This window comes from Dermochelys coriacea, chromosome 2 (genome assembly GCF_009764565.3).
Source record: "Dermochelys coriacea isolate rDerCor1 chromosome 2, rDerCor1.pri.v4, whole genome shotgun sequence".
In the NCBI taxonomy this organism is placed as follows: domain Eukaryota; kingdom Metazoa; phylum Chordata; order Testudines; family Dermochelyidae; genus Dermochelys; species Dermochelys coriacea.
This window is the reverse complement of record NC_050069.1, coordinates 49,152,535-49,166,074: the sequence shown is the minus strand read 5'-3', so window position 1 is coordinate 49,166,074 and position 13,540 is coordinate 49,152,535.

Here is a 13,540-nt window from a genome sequence, read left to right as displayed (position 1 = left end):
CCATCCTCCAAATCTTACTTTAAGATCTACCCCACTGGGGCAGCCCGCCTTCCTTCTCATCGTTAATTATTCCCTGGCATTTTTGTCTGCCCTGTCTTATTCGGATTGTGAGCTCTTCAGGATAAGAGATGCACTCTTCTGTTTGTCAAATATAAAGTTACAGTACTATATAAATTATTACGAAACATTTACATTAAATGTTGAAAAGAGAATTTTCCATCTTATTTTCTCTTCGATTGAGTACAGCATCCAAAGAGGTCCATGCAATGAGATTGCTCTATTGGCTTAACATTCCGATGCTTTTTAATGAAAATGCCTTTAAAAATAATCATAGAATCATAGGACTGGAAGGGACCTCGAGAGGTCATCTAGTCCAGTCTCCCGCACTCATGGCGGGACTAAGTATTATTTAGAGCATTCCTGACAGGTGTTTGTCTAACCTGCTCTTAAAAATCTCCAAGGATGGAGGATCCACAACCTCCCTAGGCAATTTATTCCAGTGCTTAACCACCCTGACAGTTGGGAAGTTATTACTAATGTTCAATCTAAACTGCCCTTGCTGCAATTTAAGCCTGTTGCTTCTTGTCCTATCCTCAGAGGTTAATCGTTCCAGTGCCTCTTCTTGTTTACTATGGAATGGGGAGAAGGTTCTGTATTTTTAAATTAGGCACAGGATTAAATGACTCTGTAAAATATCTGATATTAAGAAATATATGGCATTACTTTGTGCCTCATTTGATTTCAGTGTGGTGTTGCCCCACCTCTTTGGATGAGACAAAAAGAACTGCAGTGATGAAAATGTGTAGTTCCATCTTGCCCGCAGTGACAATGTGAGGTGATAATCAGATTACACTGCTCTCCATCAGGCTGGTTAATTAATTTGCTTAGTGTCTGACTGCAACAGTTTATCCAAAATCTAAAACAAAAGAAGCAAAGTTAACCCTTCTTGTCTTAAAGACACACTTACTAGTGCCACTAGAGTTTAAGTATCTGACAGTAGCTCAGTTATAAAGCTGTATTTGTATAATTAAGCAGAAAGGTTGGCAGGACATGTCTGATCTGAAGTTAAATAGAAATGAGAAATTATTATTATTTAGGCCCAGTCCTGCAACTTGTTGTATATGGAAGGACTGATGAGCCTGTGTGGAGCTCAGTGATTTCACTCAGGCTGTGTGTGGACAGAGGGCAGTCTGGCTGTACACAATAAATTGCAAGGATTGTGGCTTTATTTGTTTATGGTAGCACTCAAAGGGTAATTGGCATTTTCCAGACATTGAAGAAGGGACAGTGCCTGCCCTGAGGAGCCCTCATTCTATGCACAGATTTAGTCGGGGCTGATCCTGCTTTGATCAGGGTTGGACTAGATGACCTTCTGTGGTCTCTTCCAACCCTAATCTTCTATGATTCTATAACAAGTAAACATAGGCTAAGGAAGGACAACAAATAAGATTTTTCTTTTATACAGGTAGATTAGGAATGTACCAGTTCAGGTGCTTTTTTTCTTTTTAAAATCAGTTCCATAGGCTGCTAATTGATAATGTAACAAAGGTTTTTTATTGTATATAAAAAATATTTTAAATGGCTGAGTTGAAAATTGGTTGCTTATCCATGGGTAGCTTTGGCCCCAAGTAAGCACAGCATCTAAGCACATGCTAACTTTTTATGGACTTGCATGGGACAACTCACAATCTTAATTAAGCCTGTGCTTAAAATGCTGGCTCAGGGCCTTAGTTAGGATAATATAAAATAATCACATCTGTGGACTATATTATGCCATCAGTTTCCCAGCAGAACTCCCCCTGATTGTAAAGGGCAGTTCTGCAGGAAAAATGATGGCACCTTATAGTCCTGTGTTACTATAATGCTTTCAATACCTCTGATTGTCACTGACTATGTAATATGCATATTTGAAATTGTCTAAATACATATTTACATGTATTCTTGTTGTTCACTTTGAAGTTGTTCTTCACTTTGCTTAATGAGTGCTATGTTCTGACTTGTAATCAGAAACAAGATAGCATTTATTTTTACTGAAAAGGGGTCTGTCTAACGGGGAGCAATCGTACTGCCTGGCAAAACCCACTGGAGATGCCGTAAATCGGTATTTCCAATGTAATAAACTTCAAACCAATTCACTTTTTTAGATAGGGAAGCTGATTTGATCCTCAGCCCTTTCCTCAAACCAGACTAAATCGGAACCTTTTCCAAAGGTGATAAGTTAAGAACCACTCTGTAACTTCCCAACAAGCCCTCTGACTGCCTTTTCCCTTTTGATGAATCCATTACAGGGCCCAGTGGATTTCTGTTGCCTTAACTGAATACCAGGTAGTTTCTACTTTCAAATCTCAGAAGCTCTGGGGCTCCCTCATAAGTGGGTGTAATGTAGTTTGAAACACGGATATGAACTCAAACAATGAAATATAGACATCCTAATATAGTTAAATGAGGAGTCTGCAACTTTATTTAAACCTATTACCCAATTGGTGTAACCACTTCATGCTACCTGGCAGGGTTGTGCCAGTGCAGATCTCAACTGCTACCAATAGCCTCAGTGGACTATAAATCTGAGGGTGAGAGTGAAGGTTAGGTCCCCTCAACATCCCATGAACCTTGACTGTAGGCCAGAGTCCTGAGCTACTCCTCTCCTTCATGCGAGGGGTAGGAGAGAGGAGGGGAGACACAAGCTATGCAAAATACAGAAGCATAACTCCTCACTATGCACTATGTCCAGGACCAATGCCCAGACAGCCCACCGGGTTACAGAAACTTCAAATCAGACCCTTTCTAATCCCCCAGCCACCCTGAACCTGCCAAAAGTGTGACATTTGTAACCCAAACTCCACAAACCTGACCCCCTGGATGCCAGATGGAAGGTGAAAAATCTCACACAGCCATTTGCCAGTTTTGACATATGGAGAAAATCCCTTGCAGACTCACAAACTAACAATCAGCCAAACCCCTGCATTACCAGGAATCCATCAACTAGATTAAGGGTGGGACCAAAATAGGGAGCTCCTCCCAATGGTTAACTCGGTTCAACTATACCGCCAACTGTCTGGGATTTTGTGGGACTGTCCTGCTTTGATTCCCCAAGTCCCTTGTCCTGATTGAAGGGCAGTTTGCCCTGGGTCCCCTGTTTGAGAGGGCCCCCAAACTAAGTGATGGTATGACATAGTGTATGGGTTCTCAGTGCCACTTATGTTTGGTCTGGTTGCTCCTCAGCCTCCATCTACAGAAGAACAGATGGGCCAAACCTGAGTGGTACTGCATTCCACTTTAGCCATTTGAAATGTTGGGAGGTATGGCTTAGGCAGCAAACGGTGTCAACTTCCAAATGGAAGCCAGTCACCTGGCCGCAGCACCCTCCCCCCGGCAAAGGCAGCAGCCGTGGGTAGGACAGGCCTTGGAGATCAGGGCTAGCTATAGCATATGGCCCCACAGCATGAGGAAGGAAGGAGGAGTGGGAAGGGAGAAGAGAGAAGCCCCTTACACACACTGAAGGTGGGGGTGGAGGAAAGAGGAAGGGGCGCATGGATCGCCGCCTTAGCTGCTCCCAGTTGAAATTCCCTCCCTCCTCCACACTTGGTCTCCAAAGGTGAGTCTACTGTACCCAGCCCCATCAAAGCTGCACCAGAGCTGGTGGGGTGAGTGTTGCCCTGTATGTTGGAAAAGTGACTAACCATGGGAAAAAGGCTCAAAGCCAGATTAAATTAAAGGCACAATGGTTAAAATCAGTTATGTTCTATTATACCCTTTATCTTTTCCCCCCACCCCTCAAATGTGCTATTCCAGTACATCCTATTGTGTCCATAATCTTCATATTTAAAATTTTTAGTACACATTAACATGCTAGATAGGAACAGCTCAGAAAAAGAGGGTGTGTTAAATTAAATCTGTTTTTATACATATGAGGTGATCAGCCCAGCAAAGTTGTGCATGTATGATTAGGGTTTCAATGCTCCAGTCATGCAGCTCCAGTCCAGGACTTTGAAGTTTGATATCCTGTCCGACCACTTGATTTTACAGATGAGACGCAGACAGCACATGTGGAAACACTCTAGTTGCTTCTAGGACCGGCTATAGTGTATCCATGTTTCACAGCTGTAGAATAAAGTGCTTGACACAATTGCACAATAGACATTAATCTTGTTGTGAAGCTGAATGCCTGTCATATTCCACAGGTAATGAGAAAGTCGACCATCGCAGAACTGGCTTTAGAAATGCCCTGCATAATTTCATTGTCAATTGTGGCATTATTAGACAAAGTGCTGCCAAAAAACAACATTTTTCTACCTCACTGAGCAGTATGTCATCAGTCGTGATTTTGGGGGCAGAATATATTTTTCCTGGAACAGGCTGGTAAGGCACTTTGGTTTCCTTGGGGCTGATAGTTCAAATTTCTTTGCTGATCTAGAAAAGCAGTCAATTAGATGCTGCATGTTTTTGGTGGTATGTGCTATGAGTTCACAGTCAACTGCAAAGAGGAACTCCCTCACGAGCAAGTCAATGTCTTTAATGCGAGCACGGAGATGCTGGAAATTGAAGACGTTGCCATCTGTGCAGAATTGCATGTAACTATGCCGGTTGTAGTCTTTGAAAGAATCTAGCACCAAAGAGAATGGTAAGTAGTATAGGTGCGAGCACAAAGCCCTGCTTAATGCCATTCATGACAAAAAAAAAGCTATGTTAAAGCACCATTTTCCAGCACAGTAGCCAGCATACTGTTGTGGTACAACCATGTGATGGTGATGAATTTTTACAGGCACCTAACTTTGTGCACGATCCATCAGAGACCCTTGTGACTAGCAGCATCAAAGGCCTTTGGCAAGTCTAAAAATGCCATGTAAAAATTACGGTTTGGTTCCTGGCACTTTTCTTGTGTTTGGTGAGCAGCAAAAATCATATCCACTGTTCTGCACTCTCTAATAATGGCTATTTGGAGCCATTACAGTCTTTGGTAAATAAAATCTTGTTTAAAAAAAGATCTATAATATTTCATGTAATTACATGATATACTCTAATTAGTCTTGACTTCAAAGCCTTTACAATTAATCATGGACATATACTTCTATGTTTATTATTTATTATTTGTATTGGGGTAATACCTAGAGGCCCTAGTCCCATTGTGCTAGGCACTGTACAAACATAGAACAGACATCCCTGTTCTGAATAGCTTTACAGTGTAATTGCAAATTCTTTCAATGAATATTTTACAAATAGTCTATATAGATCTTCTCATTATTAGGGGTCATTATTACACCTATGTGTATAAATGGGGTTTCAGTTTGCTGGCTAAACTGAAGAAAAAACAGGTTTTTAAAATTTTTTCAGCAAACCAAAAAGTTGGGGGGAAAAAACCCTCAGGTTGTCCAAAATGTTTTGTTTGAATTTTGTAATTAAAAAATAAAATAAAATTGAAGCAAAATTCAAAACAATTTGATTTTAAATAAAAAAAACTGAAATGTTTTTAAAATGTTGAAATGATTTGCTTTTAATTTTTTTTATTGTAACAATTCAGTGAATTTGGCCCAAATTTGCAAAAGATTTTGCTTGACCCAAATCTGTATTTTATGGCCAAAAAAAGAAGGTTTCATCTGAAGATTTCCCCCCAGCTCTAGGCATTATAGCTCTGAATGAACATTCACTATCTAAAAATTAAAGAAATTTAAAAATTGAGTCAATTTGTAAGAATATAAGATTTATTATACTAGAGCACACTACTGGTGTCTTCCCTCAACTTCATATATCCCTCCAGAGGAAACTGCTGGATTCTGAGTGCTTTTGCAATATTGGCCTTAAATGTTGGTGCTGAACAATGGAAAATCTGGCCCAAGCCTTCTAACAGCTGGAATTTTACAGAGAGATGATGAGTGCTGCTCTACCAGCAAGGAATTTGCATATCCCATTTTAAACTTAATTAAACACTGTATTTATTTTCAGTCAGTGTCACATGTTAGATGTTATTTTCATCAGAAGAAACTTAAAAAAAACCTGAAAGATTAAAAACCTCTGTCTCTTGAAAATAATAATACAGTACATTTTAACAGATTGCTTCAACAGATGGAAATGTGATGTTCAGTAGAGTAAATTACACTAACATGCTCCAAAACAAAGATGTAACATTTACTGCAATGATTTACATTAACATGTGCTGAGACACATTTTATTCCTTAAAAAAAGAAGCCTTTCAAAAAAATCAGAAATAATTATTTATCATTTCATTTTTGTCTTGTTTGCTCTTCAGATGATTGTCAGTCTTACAAATGTGACATATTTTGAAAAGCAGCTACCCTGGTGAACAGTGCAAGAATATTATGTAAACCTTGCCATCTTTAGGGAATTTGATTTTTAAGACGATCATCTATTACTCCCACAATCAGTTACATTCTAAAGAAAAGAAATATTCCCAATTACTGAAACAGAATGGTGGAAGATGTGTTAAATCTGCTTTAATGTAGTAGATTAACATGGCACCATCTGGCTACGCATTTACACCTGTGCTGAGTTCCTGCCATTGCATTATGAGATCTTGTCTCTCCCTTTAAATAAACTGATCACAACTATATTGGAAAGAAATACACCTCTTCCTATTATGGGCTAGGCTGTAGATTCAGTTAGAGGGTTGTAGAAGGGCAGTGCCCAGGTGGCAATTGTTTAATGTGTCCTGGGAGCAGAGTGCAGGGGGTCTGGGGAAACACAGTCAGGAGTGGCATCTACTTTACTCTTTTGAAAGAGTGCAATGCCTGCCATCCCTCGTGCTGGCATGCAAAACTAGAGTATAAATAGGGAATGGGGCCCTGGCCGAGCCCCTCTTGGGGGTGTTGCTCATGTACCAGCATTCTGGCTCTTCCCTGTGTCCTCACCCCCCTTGAAGTCATAATCTGTGGAGAAAATTGAAAATTAAAATTAGAGAAAAGCAGAGCAGACTGTATAACATTTATAAACATCACCAACAAAACTAGGTTAGAAGAAAACAAAGCATTTGTCTGAAGCTCTGCAGAGTTCTTCCAATTACTTGATTTCTGGCTAACCGAGTATGTGAGTATACAAAGGAAATATATCTTATAGTGGGGCAATCTTGAGCTCAGTTCAGAAACTCCCTCAACACATTGCATAATGATGTCAGTACAAATGATTACAGATGGAGATTAAGGCCAGATTCTAAACTCAGTTATGGTAATGCAAAGCCAGAGGGTAATTTGTAGGAGGCAAGAAACTTCAAGGTTCTGCTTGTGGAATTTCCTCTACACTTTTCCATTGGGAGGGTTGGATTCAGAAGCCACCCATGAAGAAAGTAAGGATATGGATTGTAAAGCCTGTGATTCTCTGGTGGTAAAGGGTCATCTATGGGGAAGCCCCGCACCGCTACAGAAGGTGGCTGTCTGGCACTGCTCGCTGATAGGGCAGCCCCACTGGACTCCATTGCTAGGGCTTCCCAGTTATTAGCTGCGTTAGGGATCTCCCCTGTGCAGGGTGGATCTGGGAAACTTAATAGAGCCCAAAACAGCATTGACTTTCTTGGAGAATCTCTGCTGGGGATGATGATTTGTCTTCCGCATGGACCCAAGCTATCCATTTCCCACTTGCAAATTCTTGGAAGTGCTGTGTAGCTCCTTCCACACAGAGAGGAACTTCTAGTAGTTAGGACACTAGCTTTAACTTTTGGGAGACCTGCTTCAATTCCCTGCTCCACTGCAGACTTCCTGTGTGACTTGTGCAAGTCATTTAATTTCTCTGAGCCTCAGTTACCCATCTGTAAAATGGGGACAATAGCACTTTTCTGAACTGGGTGAAATTTTTTATGGCAAATAGTTGATTGGATGAAATATGAAGCGCCAGTCAACCTGAGACTAATCGTGAAGTCACATCAAGTTTGTTGAACAGTTTTGACCAAACTGAGATATCAAAAAGTTTTGGTAATATCGAAACAAAACACTTACATTTCAACATTATTGAAACCCTTCAATTTTTTGTGCTGGACTAACAAAACAGGAATAGGAAGATGAGGTGGTGGCAGTCCCCTTCTTTATAACTTTTAGCCCAGAGGTTAGCACACTCACCTGAGATGTGGGAGAGCGAGGTTCAATTCTCTCCTTAGCCTGCTACAGAGAAGGCATTTGAGGCTCTAACGTTACAGAAGCACACCCTAGCCACTGTGCTATGGAATGGCTTGCTATGAGTCTTTCTCACTTCCTCTCCTGTTGAAGCTGTTCTACTGTGTGTAAATAGGGGAAGTGGCCCCTTTACATCTTTTTCCTAAGGGGGGAGGGGGAGCAGTGAGAGAAAGGAGGGAAACTCCAGGTGAGGCTCTGGAGCTGGAGAGAGAGAGAAGGGCTGCAGCAAGCAGGCCCTCCCAAAGTGAAGCAGCAGAGAACCTGCCTTTAGTTGGGGATTGGTCCTGCTTTGAGCAGGGGATTGGACTAGTTGACCTCCTGAGGTCCCTTCCAACCTTGATATTCTATGATTCTATGAAGCCTGGGAAGGACAGGGCGGCTGATCGGGGACACCCTAGAACGGGAGCCAGGAGGAGCACTGTGCCGGGGGGGAATCGCCCGAGAAGGACAGGCCGGAGCTGGACCCAGTATCACTGCTGGCCAGAGCTGCATGGGGCTGTGAGTACTGGGGCTTGTGACTCTGCCTTGGGAATAAGGAGGGAGGCTGTAGCTAGTTAAGTGGGGAGGTGGTCACTCTGTGTGGCTTTGCAGAGAGCAGCAGAAGAGGGCACTCGAGGGGTTTGTTGGGGAAAGTTCACTGACGCCAAAGACGCCAGGAGCACCCAAGACTCAGCACTGGACTGGAACTTTGCTCAGGCCTCCTGAACTCTGTGTGCAGACACATTGCTCAGTGTCTGCCCTTTCAGACTGTGCTCCCACTGGGCCTATGGGGCCTAGGTTTGGATGCAACCCTGTTCTACTGCTCCCTACGTTTCCATTTCCCCTTCTTGTTTTTCTCCTCTCATCCCTCTGTAAATAAATATCTCCCTTTCTTATATCCATTGTACTTTTCTGGTGTGTGTGCGTGTGTGTGTTCGTGTTCACTCTGGGGGGTTTGGAACAGGTGCCCCTGGGGTGGAAGGGATTTTTCCTGCTGCATTCCCGTACGCGCCTTCTCTTGGCCAGATCTGCCTGCAGGAGCAGACTCCATCTTGGCTACGAGGGCGCTAAAGTTACACTTCTAAAGGGGTGTCCTCAAGCCTTGTGTAACCCACACACCTTTTGGGTGCCGTGTTCTGTCCCAGCTACTGGCATTGAGCCCACTTAAAGAGAGAGAAAAATGAGTCTTCTCTACAGTCTTAGCTAACAGCCAGTTGGCTTTTAACTCATGTGGTAGAGGCTCATGCACCAAGCTCCAAAGGTTTCCGGTTGGGGTCTGTCAGCATTACAAGTGGGGACTTGCCCGGGATTTCTGGGACTGGGAAGTCTCTGAAGCTCGGGACTTGCTTCCTCAGCGAGGGGAAGTATGTAACCAACACCCCCCCGGTACGGTGTTCTGTCCTATCTAGTGGCACTGAGACCACTTAAAGAGAGAGATAAAATGGGTCTGCTTAACAGGCAGCTGGCTTTTAGCTCATGCGGTAGAGGCTCATGCACTAAGCTCCAGAGGTCCCAGATTTGATCCTGCCCACTGACGACTGGGATCTGTCAGCGTTACACTTGCTCAGTTTGTTATGCTCTTGGGGACCTGTGAGGGTGAAGCTGACTTGATTTTATAATAATTCTGCACTTGCAGGTGAAGTCTGACAGAATGTCACAACTTCCTTTCCATTTAATTTCTGCCAATTGCAAGCCTACAACCTCCTCTGAATTACCAGCCTGGAGACTTTTATATTTCACAGTCAAATTCACTGGCAGCACATTTATTTCAACCTATTTTTTCGCCATGAAAACATTGCAGTTGTGACTGACGGAAACTATTTTGTGTTCATTTAAATGAAAAAATACTGGGTAGCAGGTCTGAGAGATTTTTCGGCCTGATATAAAATAAAACCTAGACCCTGCAGGGACTTATGCCCTTGCTTAACTTTACACATGTTTAAGCCTTTGCAGGACTGGAGCAATAGTACATAATTATAAAGAGAAAATAGCTCATGTACCAAACAATTCTCATTATACTTTGGGGGCTATTAGTGAATGGCAAAATGAGAACCAGCCTAAACCTTTCTCTTTGCATAGTCTGAAAAAGTTTAGTTCAATGCTCCACGCCACATCTCTGATAGCAGGACTTCTTGGAAGAAGTCATCAGAGGGCAGGCCTCCTCTGTGTGGGGTGTCTCAGCAGTTCATTGGCCTTTTATAAAGCAGTATATCATCTCTATGGGAAGCATCTGGGTAGCTCACTCACTCCAGCATTGGGCCTTCTTTTTAGGGGAGATCATTTAACCCATCTCCTGTAGGTCTTCTGATCTCACAATCATGTGAGATGGTTTAACATAGCAGTTAATATGTCCTCCTGCACCAGCGAAGGAAAGCATGCCACCTAGGGTTGCCAGGTGTCCAGTATTTGATCAGAACACCCAGTCAAAAAAGGACCCTTGTAGCTCCAGTAAGCGGCTGTTAACACTCTAGACGGCAGTGCAGTGGAGCTAAGGCAGGTTCCCTGAAGCAGTGGCATTCTCGTCCTCCAGCTCCTAGGCGGAGGGGCAGCCAGGGAGCTCCAGATACTGCCCCCTCCCCAAACGTTGCCTTTGCAGGTCCCATTGGCCAGGAACCACAGCCAATGGGAGCTGCAGGGGAGGTGTCTGCCAACAGTGCAGTGCACAGAGCGCCTGGGTGCGCCTCCACCTAGGAGAGCCAGAGTGGGGACATGCCATTGCTTCCAGGAGCTGCTTGAGGTAAACGCCGCCCAGAGCCTGCACCCCTCACTCCCTCCCATGCCCCAACTCCCTGCCCCAGTCCTGATCCCCCTCCCACCCTCCAAACTCCTCAATTCCAGTCCAGAGCATCCCAGAGCCCTCACCCCCCACCCCCTGACCCAGCCCAGAATCCCTTCCCTCACTCTGAACCGCTCAGCTCCAGCCTGGAGCCCCCTCCTTCACCCTAAACCCCTCATCCTCACCCCATTCCCGGAGCCCACACCCTCAGCCGGAGCCCTCCTTCCACCCACCCCAACCCCAACCCCTTGAGCCAGCTTGGTAAAAACGAGCGAGTGAGTGAGGGTGGGGAGAGAGAGCAGCAGAGGGAGGGGGAGATGCAGTGAGTGAGAGGTGGGGTCTTGGAGGAGGGGCAGGGCCTCAGAGCATGGGCGAAGCAGGGGATGGAGCAAGGGTGTTCGGTTTTGTACGAGTATTAAGATGGCAACCCTAATGCCTCCTGCCTGCCCCCTAAAAAGGACCTGGTGCTGGCAGAAGGGTTGGGATGCCTCGCTGTCCTGTAACAGGCAATCCACAGGAGGATTTCGGGGAAAGAGGCTACTTGGTTATACCTTGAGGAGTAAACCACTGGAGAGTGAGAAATGGGCCATTATTTCACTCCTGCAGAAGATAATACAGCAGTTACAGAGTAGCAGAGGATCTCCTGAGGGATTTGTGTTGAGAATCTCCCAAAAGGCTAGATGGTAGAATTAGTAGAAACTGTCAAAGGAGCATATGAAGGATCAAATTGTGACTCAGACCTGGTTTCCTCCTTGCTCCAGTGGGAGGAAGTATGCTGTGACAGATCCTTTTCTGGTGCAGCTGACTGCCTGCTCCATGCTGGCTCAGCTGTGCTGCCTGGTGTAGTGGTGATGGGGCTACAGCTGCTCTGAACTTTGACTGTCCATTCCCTGCCCATATGGCTCAGAGAGGGAGTTGTGGCCACACAGATGCTGGAGCCAACTCCTGCCTGCTCTTACATGCATTTGTTAATGTGTGTAAGAGAGTAAGTGGCATAAAATGCCCCCTGACTCCCATCTGCAGGCACTTATTACTGATCACGTTTTGGCCCAAAATGTTTGTAGAATTTGAATGAGGTCTGGACCCCTCAATCTCAATTGCATGTACCATGGGTAAAACACAGCCCATTTTTAATGTTTGCAACAGTCTACCAAACACAATAGGCAACAAAATTAAAATAGGAAACACTTCCAAGCAGAGTTTTATATAAACCATATTTGTTTTTATTCCAGAGGCTCCCATGATACTCTGTCTCTCATGCCTGCTAGAGGGGGGCATGGATCAGGATTCGCATCGCACTCCCCATCAGTACCTGACCTGGGCCAGGGAAGCTAGTGATACAACCAACAGACCAAATTTGATGAAGCCTGGTCACGTGCCACCTGAGGCACATTGTGCATACAGTAAGAAGAATGCCTGCCAGACCAGGCTGAGAGCTTCTTAATAATGCTTTAATCCCTAGTCCATTTAGCATTCACTAATCCTTAAGAGGGGGCAGGGCCAGTCATGGAGAACAGGGGTTTAAACTGCCAGCTCCTGGTGACCAGAGGAGCTAGTGAACAGGGGTAGCAAACTGGAGTTTTCCAAGGAAAGTTAGAGGGGAGCATGAGAGCTAGATACACTTAACATTCTCTAATCTTGGGCCAATAAACACCCCCCCCCCCAAAAACAAAATACAAACTAAAACAAAAAGCTGCAGGAGTAAAAAGAATTCAGGCAGAAGTCCAGTAGAGAAGTGGCTATCCAGTTCATTGCACTGAATGCAGTGTGTATGATTACCTGCCATGGGGTGCAAGGAGCTCATGGCCCTCAGAGACTGAGGATGGGCTCTGGAGACCAGAGTGGCAGAAGTGGAGGAGCTAAGGGAGACAGAGAGGAACATAGATGAGCTTTTCCAGAACCCAAGCTGACAGCCTCTGTGCTGTTGAGGAGGATGAAAGTCTCAGGAAGGAGAACATCAAACTTGAGTGGAAGGAAATAATCCCATAGTTGGGATCCTCCTTCCAGATGATGTCATGGTATCCTCTTGGACTGAGGATACTTCTCCAGGGGAGGGGAACTCAGTTATTAGGAAGAGACAGGTAATAGTAATGGGGGAGTCAATCATTAGAAATATAAATAGCTGGGTTTGTGATGTCCGGGAGAACTGCATGGTCAATTGCCTGCTGAGTGCGAAGGTTGTGGATCTTTCAAGACATCTAGACAGATTTATGTGCAGTGCTGGGAAGGAGCCAGTGATTGTGGTACATGTAGATGCTAATGTCCTTAGGAAAGGTAGGGGAGAGGTCCTGAAGGCTAAATTTAGCCTGCTAGGTAAGAGAATAAAGTCCAGGATCTCCATGGTAGCATTCTCTGAAATGCTTCCAGTTCCACATGGAGGGCCAGTTAGACAGGTAGAATTGCAGGGTCACAATGCATGGATGAGACGATGGTGTAGGGAGGAGGATTTTAGATTTATTAGGACCTGGGGAACTTTTGGGGAAAGGAGGAGCCTACACAGGAAGGATGGGCTCCACCTGAACCAAAACAAAACTAGATTGCTGGTGTGTAAAATTAAAAAGCTCATAGAGGAGATTTTATATTAAAGGTGGTGGAAAGTCAACAGGTGTGGAGGAGCACTTGGTTTAGACAGAGGCATCCCAGAGGGAAGGATCAATTAATGGAGATTCTC